The sequence below is a fragment of the Thermobia domestica genome, chromosome 10 (genome assembly GCF_964235325.1).
Source record: "Thermobia domestica chromosome 10, izTheDome1.hap1.1, whole genome shotgun sequence".
Lineage (NCBI taxonomy): Eukaryota > Metazoa > Arthropoda > Insecta > Zygentoma > Lepismatidae > Thermobia > Thermobia domestica.
The window spans coordinates 260,074,298-260,088,444 of record NC_137463.1 but is presented as its reverse complement, the minus strand read 5'-3'; the positions used below and the strand labels follow the sequence as shown (position 1 = coordinate 260,088,444).

The 14,147-nt window shown below is 34.6% G+C and overlaps 2 pseudogenes; both read right to left on the bottom strand.

The window, feature by feature from the left end:
• Positions 1 to 10,470: 10,470 nt before the first annotated feature.
• Positions 10,471 to 12,095, bottom strand: LOC145663178 (NADH-ubiquinone oxidoreductase chain 5 pseudogene; annotated as a pseudogene).
• Positions 12,096 to 12,274: 179 nt separating this feature from the next.
• On the bottom strand, positions 12,275 to 13,683 carry LOC145663177 (NADH-ubiquinone oxidoreductase chain 4 pseudogene; annotated as a pseudogene).
• Between the last annotated feature and the right edge of the window lie 464 nt (positions 13,684 to 14,147).

Genomic DNA, 14,147 nt, shown 5'->3' with positions numbered 1-14,147 from the left:
ATCACAGAAAAGAGTATTTTCTTCTTCCTAAAGGCTTTCTTAATCATTCCTATTCTCTCTTTCATTTCCCTTCACACTTTATATCATCACTATACTGCAATTGACATTACTTGTCCCTTCTGACAGCTCGCTGCCCGCACGTGGCGCTCAATGTTGTGTTGCCAGCTTTTCTGTCGGGTATCGGAACACGAAATCATTCACTACAAGTAAATCTCAGTTTTACAAAATTAAATAACACAAAAGAGAAATAAAAAGAATGCTTTTAATAAACAGCAGATCCACTACTCAAGATGACATTTGACTAAAACAATGTGTATTTTTTTTATATATATTAAAATTGGCAACATACAGAAAGGATGGAATGTTTACCATTGCAGAGTAAGAGGAATGGACTATTCTAATTGGCTGAACGTGCTGTCACTATAGAAACAGTTCTTCTTGCCTGGTTGTTATGACCACGTGTAGGAACGAAAAAACAGAGGAAAGCAACTGTCCAAAGGGACAAGTTGTGTCAAATGGGCTGAAATAATACTACCCAGCTATCGGAAACTAGTCACCTGTTCTATTTTCTCCCCTCCTACTTCTTTATTTGACCGCTTCGTTTCAATCACCATGACATTTGTCTTTCTCGTACCATATTCCTCACAGTTCTTATTCAAGTTTTCTATCATATTATTGAAAAAAATGAAATGAAATATTTCAGTTTTACGTCCCACGATTATGCCGGTTAGGCTAAAGGAGACGGTGATGATGAGTAATGAATGAAATGGTGGAATGAAGAAAGTGGGAGGAAACGGGAGAACCCCGAGGAAACCCACGCACACGGTGTTTGTCCACCACAAAGTTCACTTGGCGGGGGCTGGGATCGAACCCGGGACACCAAGCCACCGCGGCCCCCTAACATATTATTGATTTTCTCTTCAGATTCCGCAACAAGCGCCATATGATCTGCCATACACACACACATATATATATATATATATATATATATATATATATATATATATATATATATATATATATATATATATATATATATATATATATATCGCAATATAATCTGCCATATATCGCAAAGGTTATAAGTCCATTTTTTTCAAAATTCACTTTTTTATACATATAGATGTCGCATGATGTGCTCTTTCACATGGCGATAAGAAAGCACACGAAATTGTTATTATTTACAAGAAATAATGAACGAAATATTGTCCTATGTCATCTAAAAGAATTGTCTTACTTCACAGCAGTTGTATGACCCGGACATAGAATTTTCGTTCCCGTATATTCTTCCAAATATGGGACATAGAACCTTGTGGACCAGTGCTTCAGTAAATTGTCTTTTGTTGTACTATTCTAATTAAGCAAACTAAATGGTACTATATAGCTCTACAAAGAAATCATGAATCCAAAATTTGTTTCAGTTTTTAAAAATTCATAATTTTGTTCTTTATCACACATTACAGAAGAAAGCACTAAAACATGCGATTATACTTAAGAATACTTCAATGTAACATAATTCAGCAAATAAAACGAAATCTTCCGCGTTTTTAGAATAATCATGTTCAGAAACCCAAACACAGGCATGTTAATTGTATTTAGAAAGATGCCTTGCATCAAGTATCTTAGTGACAGTGAAATAGTAAACGAAGCAACCAAACCTGAACATTATTCACTTGAAATTCATGGAGAAAGATCAGAGCTGCTTACAAGCTGATTCTATTCATTTTTCAGTGGAAATAGCAAGGCAGCATTCAATAGTTTGCAAAACTCGTGAATAGCAAGTTGCCATTGTAGGTGTTCGTAGAAAACATTTCTACAAGTTACTCGTTTGTAACCTAAACGCTTCAAAGACTGCAAAAACCCTTGCTAGTACGGTTATGAAGAACAGAACAAAGGATATACAATGAACGACAATGTAAATTGAATGCGTATCAAGTGTAGTGATGGGCAATGGGAATATTCCCGGTGGGAAGGAAAATAAAAAGTGGGAATATTCCCGGTTTTTTTCCCTTGCATATAAATTCCCGAGAAGCAATTTATTTGCATTTCTTTACTTCATCTTCCAAATTATAAGAACCATATGACTAATTACTTTATTTTAATTTCTCATCATTTACTTCTATAGGTTTTAAATAATTTGGAGGTTTAAAAAAATAAAATTTTTTGACTGTATTTTATAAAACTAATAATGTTTTTTTTTAAAGTTCCATTTCCATTTGTACTAAGTAGCAAAATTCTAATTTAGAATTGACGAAAAGAAACCAGTTTGTAGAGTAATGTAGAAATTATGTAGAAATAGATATTACGTACTATTAATACACCCCAAACCATCGTTAGTAATAGACGTCGTTTTGTCTCCTGTCTCTGACTCGAATTTCTGAAGAGGTACTTGGACTTCTCTTACATGTCAATTAGGGCATGAAATTTCGAGAAATAGGTAGGAAGAAAGGTCGTGGCAATATTACGTGCAAAATTATAAAGATAAGTCAGTATCTTGCAAATATTGCGAACATAAACATGTATGCGCAAATGTTGATAAAATGGTGAGACATGTTCTTCTGACAGTTATCCAAACCAATTTGTTTATAACATTTAAAAATTTAATATGTTTATAATATCAGTAGTAGAGTCAAGTTTAGAAAATCCACTTACATATAAATTTAAACTGTTTACCGTTGTAAAAGTATGTGGACTTACTATACCATTTTTTCCCCACATATTTACTTGCATAGACCAAATTGTAAATAAATATACATTTATGCGTACTCTCTAAATATAATAAAATATTAATAATATAATACCATTCAGAATATACATTTTAAAGACTCCAATGGAGACAACAGTAATAATATACTGTGATAAAAAACGAATTTAACTTTGAAATCGTAATATACTAATGCAGGGCTGCAACTAACCACTCGCCCATCCGCCTGGGGCGAGTGATTCATCGGTGCGGGTGAGTATTTAATATCATATCGAGTAATTGTAAATGATTTCTATTGTGGGATATGGACTAGTAGCTTTTTTCTTGGGCTAGTAAAATTTTGTTGCTTATTTGCATCCCTGTAAGCAATAAAATGCAATTCTCTTTGTGATTGTACATAAATTCCCGGAAAATTTCAATTTTGGGGAATATTCCCGAATATTATCTTCCCGGGAATTTGCCCATCACTAATCAAGTGGTTACGGTTTGAAAAAAAGTAGACTACGTAATTTAATTCAAGTAGAGAATTTCAGACATTACCTTCCATTAAATTCGTGGGAGATCAACTCATCTTGGAATCCCTCAATTGTCAAACAACAACGCAGCAGAAAAGAAAACTAACCCTATGGGTGATATCAATAAAAATAAGTAACTACTGTTGAGAAGTCCTGCTCGAGAATCGGAGTAACTACACCTGGAGTAATCTTCTCCCTCAATTTCGTATCAATAAAACAAGCCACTACTCAGGTCTAGTCTGCTCCAGATTTATGAACGTTTACTCGCGCTTCCTCTGCACGTAGCACTGAGTCGTTATCAATAAAAGAAGTGGTTACTTATTTCTCCCATCTGTTGGGCGGCCATTTCGTTGTGGATAAAGTGTATTTGTGGATATTATAAAAGAGTTTCCAGTGATACTTTCAAAGTCACAGTTACCAGAAAGTACGCGAAGGAAAGCCGAAGCTTTGAAGGCAATTACAGTGAAATGCAACGAAATATCAAATGCATCTACGTCTGAGACACAAATCCAAAAGACAATCTTTAATATTCGAGATAGAATAAAACAAAAAAGAAACAAAACGGGAAACAAGAAAAAAACACTGAAACCATGGGAACGAACCTCTTGGAACTGATGGATGTTGATTCGAATCCAGCAATATCAAGATTAACACAACAAGCGCATATCACGTGTTGGCCAAGGTCTTTGCAGATTGTTTGGCTTTAAGAGCGAAATCAGACATTTGGCCCCTTTGTTTCCTTTTTTTTAAAAAGTACAGCCAGTCACATCATAAAGCACACCCATCTCATTGCGTTTTACACACCATACGTGTCCTCTTTCGCCTTGGCATAAAAAAATACATTCTCATGTATACACCCTTCCTGTCAACGTTGAGTTGAATTGATTTTGAGTTTAACGTCCTTTTCAGTTGCGAGGCTATGAGACGGGACCCACTGATTAACGTGGAATCCGAACCACATGAGCTCCCGCCGGGAATCGAACGTGGGTCTCTCATGCCAAAAGCATGTACGCTAACCGTTTAGCCACGAAGGAGCTCTTCCTATTAGCGTATTCGTTTCCAAAGTACTAGGTTTCTTTATTACCACGTGTGTATAGTCAAGTGCTCCGATAGCACCCGGAAATGTATATTGTTCTTGCCACTCTGCCTTTGCTGTTTGCATATTACGCACACTTCCGGAAACAATCAATTTTCAGATATTGCAATAATCGCATCCATTACATTTGTAGTAGTCATAGATACATTACTTTGAGCAACACCAGAATCCCTTGACATTCCGACCTGGAATTCAGGATCACTCACGTAACGCATGAAAACCCGCATCTTTTCCTCATTACGTAGTGCACCACCCCAAATTTAGGTTGGTTCTCCTAAAAAATGTTGTGCTAACCACTCTACATTGGGTGATATCAATAAAACGGAGAAGTTACTCATTACGCCCAATTTTGAAGTAGTTACTCGCATTGGTATCAATAAAAAGAGAACTGAGCACTGATCGTCTCGGCTGACCTCGAAGAAGCCCCGCCCTTTTGAAGTAACCACACCTCTATTCTCGAGCCGAGTAACTACTCCGCGTTTGATATCAATAAAAATCAAAGACTCTTCTGTGATGCTAGTAACTTCTCCAACTTTATGGAGCAAGCTAAATAGGTGACTCCGTGCGAAATATGGCAGAGTATATGATTGTTTTGCTATGTAGCAAAATTTATAAATTGCATAGAAATGTTGCAAATGGAGATTACAAAAAACATAGCTTCATGAAAGAAAATGTAGAGTAGTTAGCACAACATTTTTTAGGAGAATCAACGGAAATTTGGGGTGATGCACTACGTAATGATAAAAAGATGCGGGTTTTCTTGCTTTACGTGAGTGATCTGGGATTCCAGGTCTGAATGTCAGGGGATTCTGTTGTGGCTCAAAGTACTGTGTCTATGACTACTACAAGTGTAATGGATGCGATTATTGCGAAATCTGAAAATTGATAGTTTCCGGAGGTGTGTGTAATATTCAAGTAGCAAAGGCAGAGTGGCAAGAACAATATACATTTCCGAGTGCTATCGGAGCACTTGACTAGACACACATGGCAATAAAGAAACCTAGTATTTTGGAGACGAATACGCTAATAGGAAGAGCTCCTTCGTGGCTAAGCGGATAGCGTACATGCTTTTGGCATGAGAGACCCGCGTTCGATTCCCGGCGGGAGCTCATATGGTTCGGATTCAAAGTTAATCAGTGGGTCCCGTTTCATATAGCATCGCTACTGAAAAGGATATTAAACTCAAAATCAACTCAACTCAACGCTAATAGGAAGGGTGTATACATGAGAATGTATATTTTTTTATGCCAAGGTGAAAGGGGACACGTATGGTGTGGAAAACGCAATCAGATGGACGTGCTTTACGACGTGACTGGCTGGACTATTTAAAAAAGGAAACAAAGGGACCAAGTGTCTGATTTCGTTCTTAAAGCCAAACAATCTTGGACAAGACCTTGGACAACACGTGATATGCGCTTGTCGTGCTAATCTTGATATTGCTGGATTCCAACCAACATCCATCAGTTCCAGGAGGTTCGTTCCCGTGGTTTCAGTAGTACTTTCTTGTTTCCCGTTTTCTTTTTCATTTTTTTTCTTTAAATGCTCGCTCGGATATTAAAGATTCTCTTTTGGATTTGTGTCTCATTTGTAGATGTAGGCTATTTGATATTTCGTTGCATTTCACTGTAATTGCCTTCAAAGCTTCGGCTTTCCTTCGTTTACTTTCTGGTAACTGTGACTTTGAAACTACCACTGGAACTCTTATAATATCCGCAAATGCACTTTAATTGAAACTGTCGTTGCTACTTGTCCCTTCCGGTTTAGGATACTGCGCCATAAGTTGCCCACAACGAAATGACCGCTCAACAGATGGAAGAAATGAGTAACTACTTCTTTTATTGATACGACTCAGTGCTACGTGCAGAGGAAGCGCGAGTAAACGTTCATAAATCTGGAGCAGACTAGACCTGAGTAGTGGCTTGTTTTATTGATACGAAATTGAGGGAGGAGATTAGTCCATATGTAGTTACTCCGATTCTCGAGGAGGACTTGTCAGGAGTAGTTACTTATTTTTATTGATATCACCCATTTTTTTTTTCATGAACCTATAATGTTTTTGCAATATTTCTATGCAGTTTATAAATTTTCTGTGTAGCAAAACAATCATATAATCTGCCATATTTAACACGGAGTCACCTATTTAGCGTGCTCCATAAATTTGGAGAAGTTACTAGCATCACAGAGGAGTCTTTGATTTTTATTGATATCAAACGCGGAGTAGTTACTCGGCTCGAGAATAGAGGTGTGGTTTTTCCAAAAGAGCGGGGCTTCTCCGAGGTCAGCCGAGACGAGTAGTGCTCAGTTCTCTTTTTATTGATACCAATGCGAGTAACTACTACAAAATTGGGAATAATGAGTAACTTCTTCGTTTTATTGATATCACCCTATATGTCTACATTAAATATCGAAGTAATTACTCAAGGTTATTATCACTTCTACAACAACTTACCATCATTATCTCAGGTGGAAGATACTTTGTCTTACGTCATAGAAGGTGACAATGATTAAGAATATTGAGTTATTCATCCATAATAGTAACTAATACTATTTACATTCAAACGCGTATTATAACCATCTTTTAGAATTACTTGCTTTTCGTTTAATAGATGATACTTTAACAGTTTGAGATTGTTTGAAAATGTTTCTTTCTTAACACATTATAATAATTATTACTTGAATAGGCAACATTACACAAAAATAACAGTTATTTGATGATGTTTTTAACTTTTAACGTAGTATCTTAAGTGTAACTATTAATAAAGTCAAATAAAATTAGAATTTATTTCAACTAATAAAACAATTTGCAATTTTCATAGAGTTGAACTTTATTTTTGCTCTCTTGTAAAATTTCTAAAATTGGACATAAAATCTTTGCGCTCTAAATGAAAGTGATTATGTTTCTGACTTCAAACCTCTTGAACCAGCCGACCGATCTCGATCAAATTTTCAACATAGTTGAAGTTCGGGCCTGTGATGGTTTGCAACTTAGGGGAAAGGGAGATATGTAACGACCGTTATTAGCGTATAAGTTTTGTGGTCGCTGAGATGAACAGTGACACTTCCGATCCCGTTTAAATCCAAATTCACCCTTTTATGTAAAAAATGAAACGTATTCTCCCCGTGCAAAGAACGTTTATTCTGATGGTAAATAAATAAATAAATAAATAAATAACTCTATGGCCTATGGAACCCGGAGGTTCAATGCCGCGTTCACAAAAGCTCTCCACTGACTTCTATCCTTAGCTAACTGCATCCAGTTTCTACTTTGTATTTCAATCTCTGCGAGATCCATCTTAATATTGTCCTCCCATCTGCGCCTAGGTCTTCCTAATGGTCGTTTTCCGATTGGTCTTCCAGTCAAGACTTTGAAAGCGTTTCTACTTTCTTCCGTTCTAGCTACATGACCCGCCCACCTGAGCCTCCTAGACTTGACGACTCTAACAATGTTGGGTAAAGCATATAAATTATGTAGTTCCTCGTTATGAAGTTTCCGCCTTCCCCCATTCCCGTTCCTCTTGGGTCCGAATATTCGTCTAAGGATCTTGTTCTCAAATACTTTCAGTCTATGTTCTTTCAGAGTAAGCGACCATGTTTCGCAACCATACAGAACAACAGGCATGATTATCGTTTTGTATATTTTAAGCTTGAAATTTCTCGACAGAATTCGCGACGACAAGAGATTTTGAACCGAATAGTAACACGAATTCACTGCTTTTAGTCGACATTTAATTTCTTCGTGAATATGATTTTCCTCTGTTAATACTGTTCCTAGATATTTGAAACTATCCACTTTATCGAAAGTATTATTTAATATTTTAACGCATCCATAATTTGCCGTATTACGGTCCCTGAAAGTGATAACAAATCTTTTTTCAACATTTGATCCCTCTACTTCAATTATAAACATATCATTTAATTGACTTAGAACAGTAATTGGACTTCTAATTATTCCAATCCCATTTTGATTCTTACCAGGGCGACCAAACATTTTATGAAACAAAATTACCCTAACTCTTCATAAGGAATTCAAAACTATTCTTGGTCCTGCTAGCCATCAAGGAAGAACCTTTCTATTCATTTCCTTATTCTCCTTCATTCTATTTAATAATTTTATAGGCCTATTCCCGTATGTATTTACCAGCTCTAGACATCTAACTTTTACATTAACTCTCGCCCTGCCACTTTGAATAAGTTTTATAATCTACGGCTGAATTAACCACACTCAACATATATTTGCACATCTCGTTCCTTCTGGAACTCCGGCTCCTCTCATACCCTTTATAGTATGCATTGAGATAATTAGTAACATCATTCGACCTGGAACCTTAGCTGTTCGATTAATAGCAAATATAATTGCAGGCCATCTCCTCTTAACCTTACTAGGTAATACAGGTCCTTCTTTATCTCTTTCCATACTTTCATTGCTAATAATCGGACAAATTACTCTCCTTATACTAGAATCTGCTGTCGCAGTAATTCAATCATATGTATTCGCCGTCCTAGTCACATTATATTCAAGAGAAGTTACTTATGTCAGCACCACAAAATCACCCTTACCACCTTGTTGACCAAAGTCCCTGACCACTTACTGGAGCTCTAGGGGCCTTAATTACAACCACAGGCCTCACTAAGTGATTTCACCAATATGACCCTTCCCTATTCTTCTTAGGCATACTAATTACATTATTAACCATAATTCAATGATGGCGGGATGTGACTCGAGAAGGAACGTATCAAGGATTGCACACTATACAAGTTACATTAGGACTTCGATGGGGCATAATCCTATTTATTATTTCTGAGGTATTCTTTTTCGTTTCATTTTTTTGGGCCTTCTTTCATAGTAGATTGGCACCGACAGTAGAAATCGGATCTTTCTGGCCCCCAACAGGTATCGTTCCATTCAACCCAATGCATATTCCCTTACTCAATACTGCAATTCTACTCGCCTCAGGAGTCACTGTAACATGAGCTCATCACAGACTAATAGAAGGCAATCACACTCAAGCCACTCAAGGTCTACTACTTACAATCCTCCTTGGCTTATATTTTACTGCACTACAAGCATATGAATACTATGAAGCCCCATTCACTATTGCAGACGCTGTTTACGGCTCAACATTCTTTATAGCAACAGGCTTCCACGGTCTTCATGTTATCATTGGTTCTACATTCCTAGCCACTTGCTTATTACGCCACCTCTTATCACATTTTTCTCCTACACACCATTTCGGATTTGAGGCTGCCGCCTGATACTGACATTTTGTAGATGTAGTATGACTATTCCTTTATATTTCTATTTATTGATGAGGAGGTTAGCCTATTTAATATATATAGTATATTTGACTTCCAATCAAAAAGATCATTTAAATGAAATAGGCAATTAATACAGTTCTAACAACTGGTCTATTAACTATCATTATTTCCTTAATCGTTATAGCCATTTCAACTCTTCTTTCCAAAAAAGTTATTAATGACCGAGAAAAAAATTCTCCCTTTGAATGTGGATTTGACCCTAAATCATCGGCCCAAATTCCTTTCTCATTACGATTCTTCCTTATTGCTGTAATCTTCCTCATCTTTGATGTAGAAATTGCCCTTCTACTTCCAATAACAATTACTATTAACAATACTAATACATTATCCTGATCTCTCGTTAGATTAACATTCCTAGTAATTCTCTTAGTGGGCCTTTATCATGAATGAAATCAAGGATCTCTAACATGAGCCGACTAATAAGATGGGATAATAGTTAAATATAATATTTGGTTTGCATCCAAAAGGTGTTGCTGTCAACTTATCTCATAAGTAGGAAGCAAACAATTGCACTCAGTTTCGACCTGAACCTTTGGTCTCTTGACCCCTGCTTGTTAGTTGAAGCCAAAAAGAGGCATTTCACTGTTAATGATACTACTGGGTATTCCTATCACCCCAACTAAGGAGATGTGAATAATCAAGAAGAAGCTGCTAACTTTATCTTTAGCGGATTGTACCGTTAACATCTCTTAATATAAAATAGTTATAACCCCCTTAGTATAAATATTACATTACCTTTTCGAGGTAAAAAAGAGAGTGCTCTTCTCAGGGAGTATATTTAGGGAACATAATTCTTCTTAGTATCTTCAATACTATGCTTTCAATATAAGCTACCCAAATACACAAATATAAAGAAGCAAAGGAAAATTGTAAAGATTAAAAAAATTAATAAATACATTTTAAATAAATTATCCTGTGAATGTTGAATTAATATTGAACCGTCCTTAAAACTACTATACATCCCTTGAGCGCCAAGACATTCTCTCCACCCTTGATCAATGTTATTATAATATGCACCCCCTATATATAAAGGTAATTTAATAATATAATTTGTTGATAAATAAGGTAAAAATCACATGCTTCCTATTATTGTAGAACTAAAATAAAATTTTATACACACTAAAGACTGTCCGATAGAATAGCTTGATAATAAAATACCAACTCACAAACCTACTACACTCACAAGTAGAGCACCTATTTTTAGATGTAAAGGTAGAACAACACAATTAACACCAGGAAAAATTAGTCAACTCAATGTCGCACCTCCTAAAATTGCTATGACTACCAATCCTAATATTCCCTTACATATAACTCAACCTTCATTATCACTAATAGAATGAATATTGGCACCTCCAAAGCCCTTTCCTGTTAAATAAAATCTTAAACGTACTGAATAACATACAGTTAGGCCTGTAGAAAAAAACAATAAGAAAAAGCTGACTACATTAATTAAAGATAAAGAAGAAATTTCCAAAATTAAGTCCTTAGAATAAAATCCAGCTAAAAATGGCATTCCACATAAAGCTAAATTAGCTACATTTAAACAAGATAAAGTGAGTGGTATCTGACTTACAAGTGCTCCTATTCTACGAATATCTTGTGTATCACCCACACCATGAATAATTGCTCCCGCACATAGAAAAAGTAATGCCTTAAATAAGGCATGTGTCAATAAGTGAAAAAAAGCTAATACAGGGAATCCCATAGACAAAATTATTATTATAAGACCAAGCTGGCTTAAAGTAGATAAAGCAATAATCTTCTTTAAGTCATATTCGTAATTAGCACCAATGCCGGCTATAAATATTGTCAATCCTGATAATAAAAGCAATACATCTCCTATATAAACACTTAATAAAACATCTCTAAAACGAATTAACAAATAAACTCCAGCAGTTACAAGTGTAGAAGAGTGAACTAATGCTGATACTGGCGTAGGAGCAGCTATTGCTGCTGGTAGCCATGCAGAAAAAGGAATTTGTGCACTTTTCGTTATTGCTGCCAAAATAATCAAACTAGAAATAATCACTATCTCATTTTTATTTAAAACTCTATGCAAATAAAAGACATAATTTCAACTTCCATAATTTAATATTCAAGCAATAGCTAATAAAATTGCTACATCTCCAATACGATTAGAGAGGGCAGTCAACATACCTGCATTATAAGACCGCACATTTTCATAGTAAATTACTAAACAGTATGATACTAATCCTAGTCCATCCCAACCAAGTAGAATTCTAATTAAATTAGGGGAAACAATTAATAAAACTATTGAAAGAACAAATATTAATACGAGCATAATAAACCGATTAAGATATCGCTCGGATCCTATATATTGTTCACTGTAATAAATTACTATTCTAGAAATATAAAGTACAAATCTTATAAACATAAATGATATTCAGTCAAATAGAAGAGTTATAATAATTTTATTTCTATTAAAAGAAATAACTTCTCATTCAATAAATACACTATATCTATTGATTAAAAAACTCAAGCCTATTATGAATAAAAGAACACTTATTCTATTTAAAAAGACAAATCTAGTTATACAAATTGAAAAAGGTCAAACCATGGCCTAAGGGCAACTAAACCTTCTTTAGTTCCACAAACTAAAATTTTATTCTAAACTACTCAAGCAGCTACAGCCATAAGAATCTCGGTCCTGCAAAAAAAATTAATAAATTTAAAGGTAATCAATGTAATATTAATAATAAATATTCTCGCACACTTCCTCCCCAACAAGAATATAAATTAAAATAAGGTATTCCATGTTGAGTATATGAATATAAATATAGTCTATAGGCAGCTCTAAAAAAAGAAAGCAAGGCTAGCCCCAATATACTCAATCAAGACCAACCAACAATTCTATTTAACAAACTAATTTCTCCTAATAAATTTAATGTTGGTGGTGCAGCTATATTAGCAATTCTTAATAAAAATCATCACAACCCTAAACTCGGCATAAAAGACAATATTCCACGATTAATTAACAATCTTCGACTTCCTAGACGCTCATAAGAAATATTAGCAAGACAAAATAATCCTGAAGAACACAGACCGTGAGCAATTATTAATGTAAGAGCACCTCTAAATCCTCATAATCCCATCGTTAGTAAGCCTATCAACACTAAGCCTATATGGGCGACAGAAGAATAAGCAATTAAAGACTTTACATCAACTTGTCGTAAACATACCAATCTAACTGATCAAATACCCACAACTCTAATACCAAATCAAATTAAATTTATGCTTACGGCTACATTTTCTATAAAATACATAATACGCAATAGCCCATATCCTCCTAGCTTCAATAAAACTCCCGCCAAAATTATTGAACCACTTACAGGTGCTTCAACATGTGCCTTAGGTAGTCAAAGATGAACCAGAAATATAGGCATTTTAATTAAAAAAGCAATAACTAAAGCAAAATATCACATATAATATGTAATCCCTAAATCCATTACACTTCTTATATTAATTATCAATAAACTACCCTTAATATATTCTAAATAGAAAATACCAATCAAAAGTGGAAGTGAAGCAAACAGGGTATAAAATAATAAATATATCCCTGCCTGTACTCGTTCAGGTTGATAGCCTCAACCCAAAATTAAAAATAGTGTAGGAATTAAAGAACCCTCAAAAAAAAAATAAAATATAAACAATCTAGAAGAAGAAAATCTCAAGTAAAGTAAAATAAGTAGCAATAAAACTAAACTAATAAAGCTTGCACTATAAAATGAACTTCTCAAAACACCTTCTCTAGCCATAATTATAAGAATAACAATTCAAATACTTAATAAAATCAATGAATAACTCAAACTATCACTTCACAAATAGTAGCCTACCTCCCAGGGAACCAACCCCATACTATTTCTTATTATAAATAAAAAACAAACTCCAATAAGACAAAACTGAACAACTCACCATAATTTAAAATTAAAACCTAAAGGCATCAAAAACAATATAAATATTAAATATTTTAGCATCGTAACACAACTAAAGAATTCAAATAATCGCCCCCGTGAGTTCGCACAATAGATACTAAAATTGACAGACCTAAACTACCCTCACAAACACTAAAGGTTAGAAACAATAAACAAAAATAATTTTCAACATACAGGCTGCCTAAAGAATAAGATAGAAGTAAAAAACTTATCAGCACAATAAATTCAAGTCTTAATAAAACCATCAATAAATGCTTACGTTGAATAACAAAACAAGCTATTCCTAAAATAACTAGAAAACAAGAAAATAAAATAAATAATATTTTCATAAGCTTTTATAGTTTAATTAAAACGTTGGTCTTGTAAACCATTAATGAATAAGATTCTAAAAGCATCAAGAGAAAGTGCAAACCTATCTTTAGTCCCCAAAACTAATATTTTAATAAACTACCTCTTGAAATTAAAATAACCTGAATATTACTTATAATTTTAGTAGTTTTAAGATTCATTCTAATTCAAATATCTCACCCTCTCTCAATAGGACTAATGCTTATTATTAACAC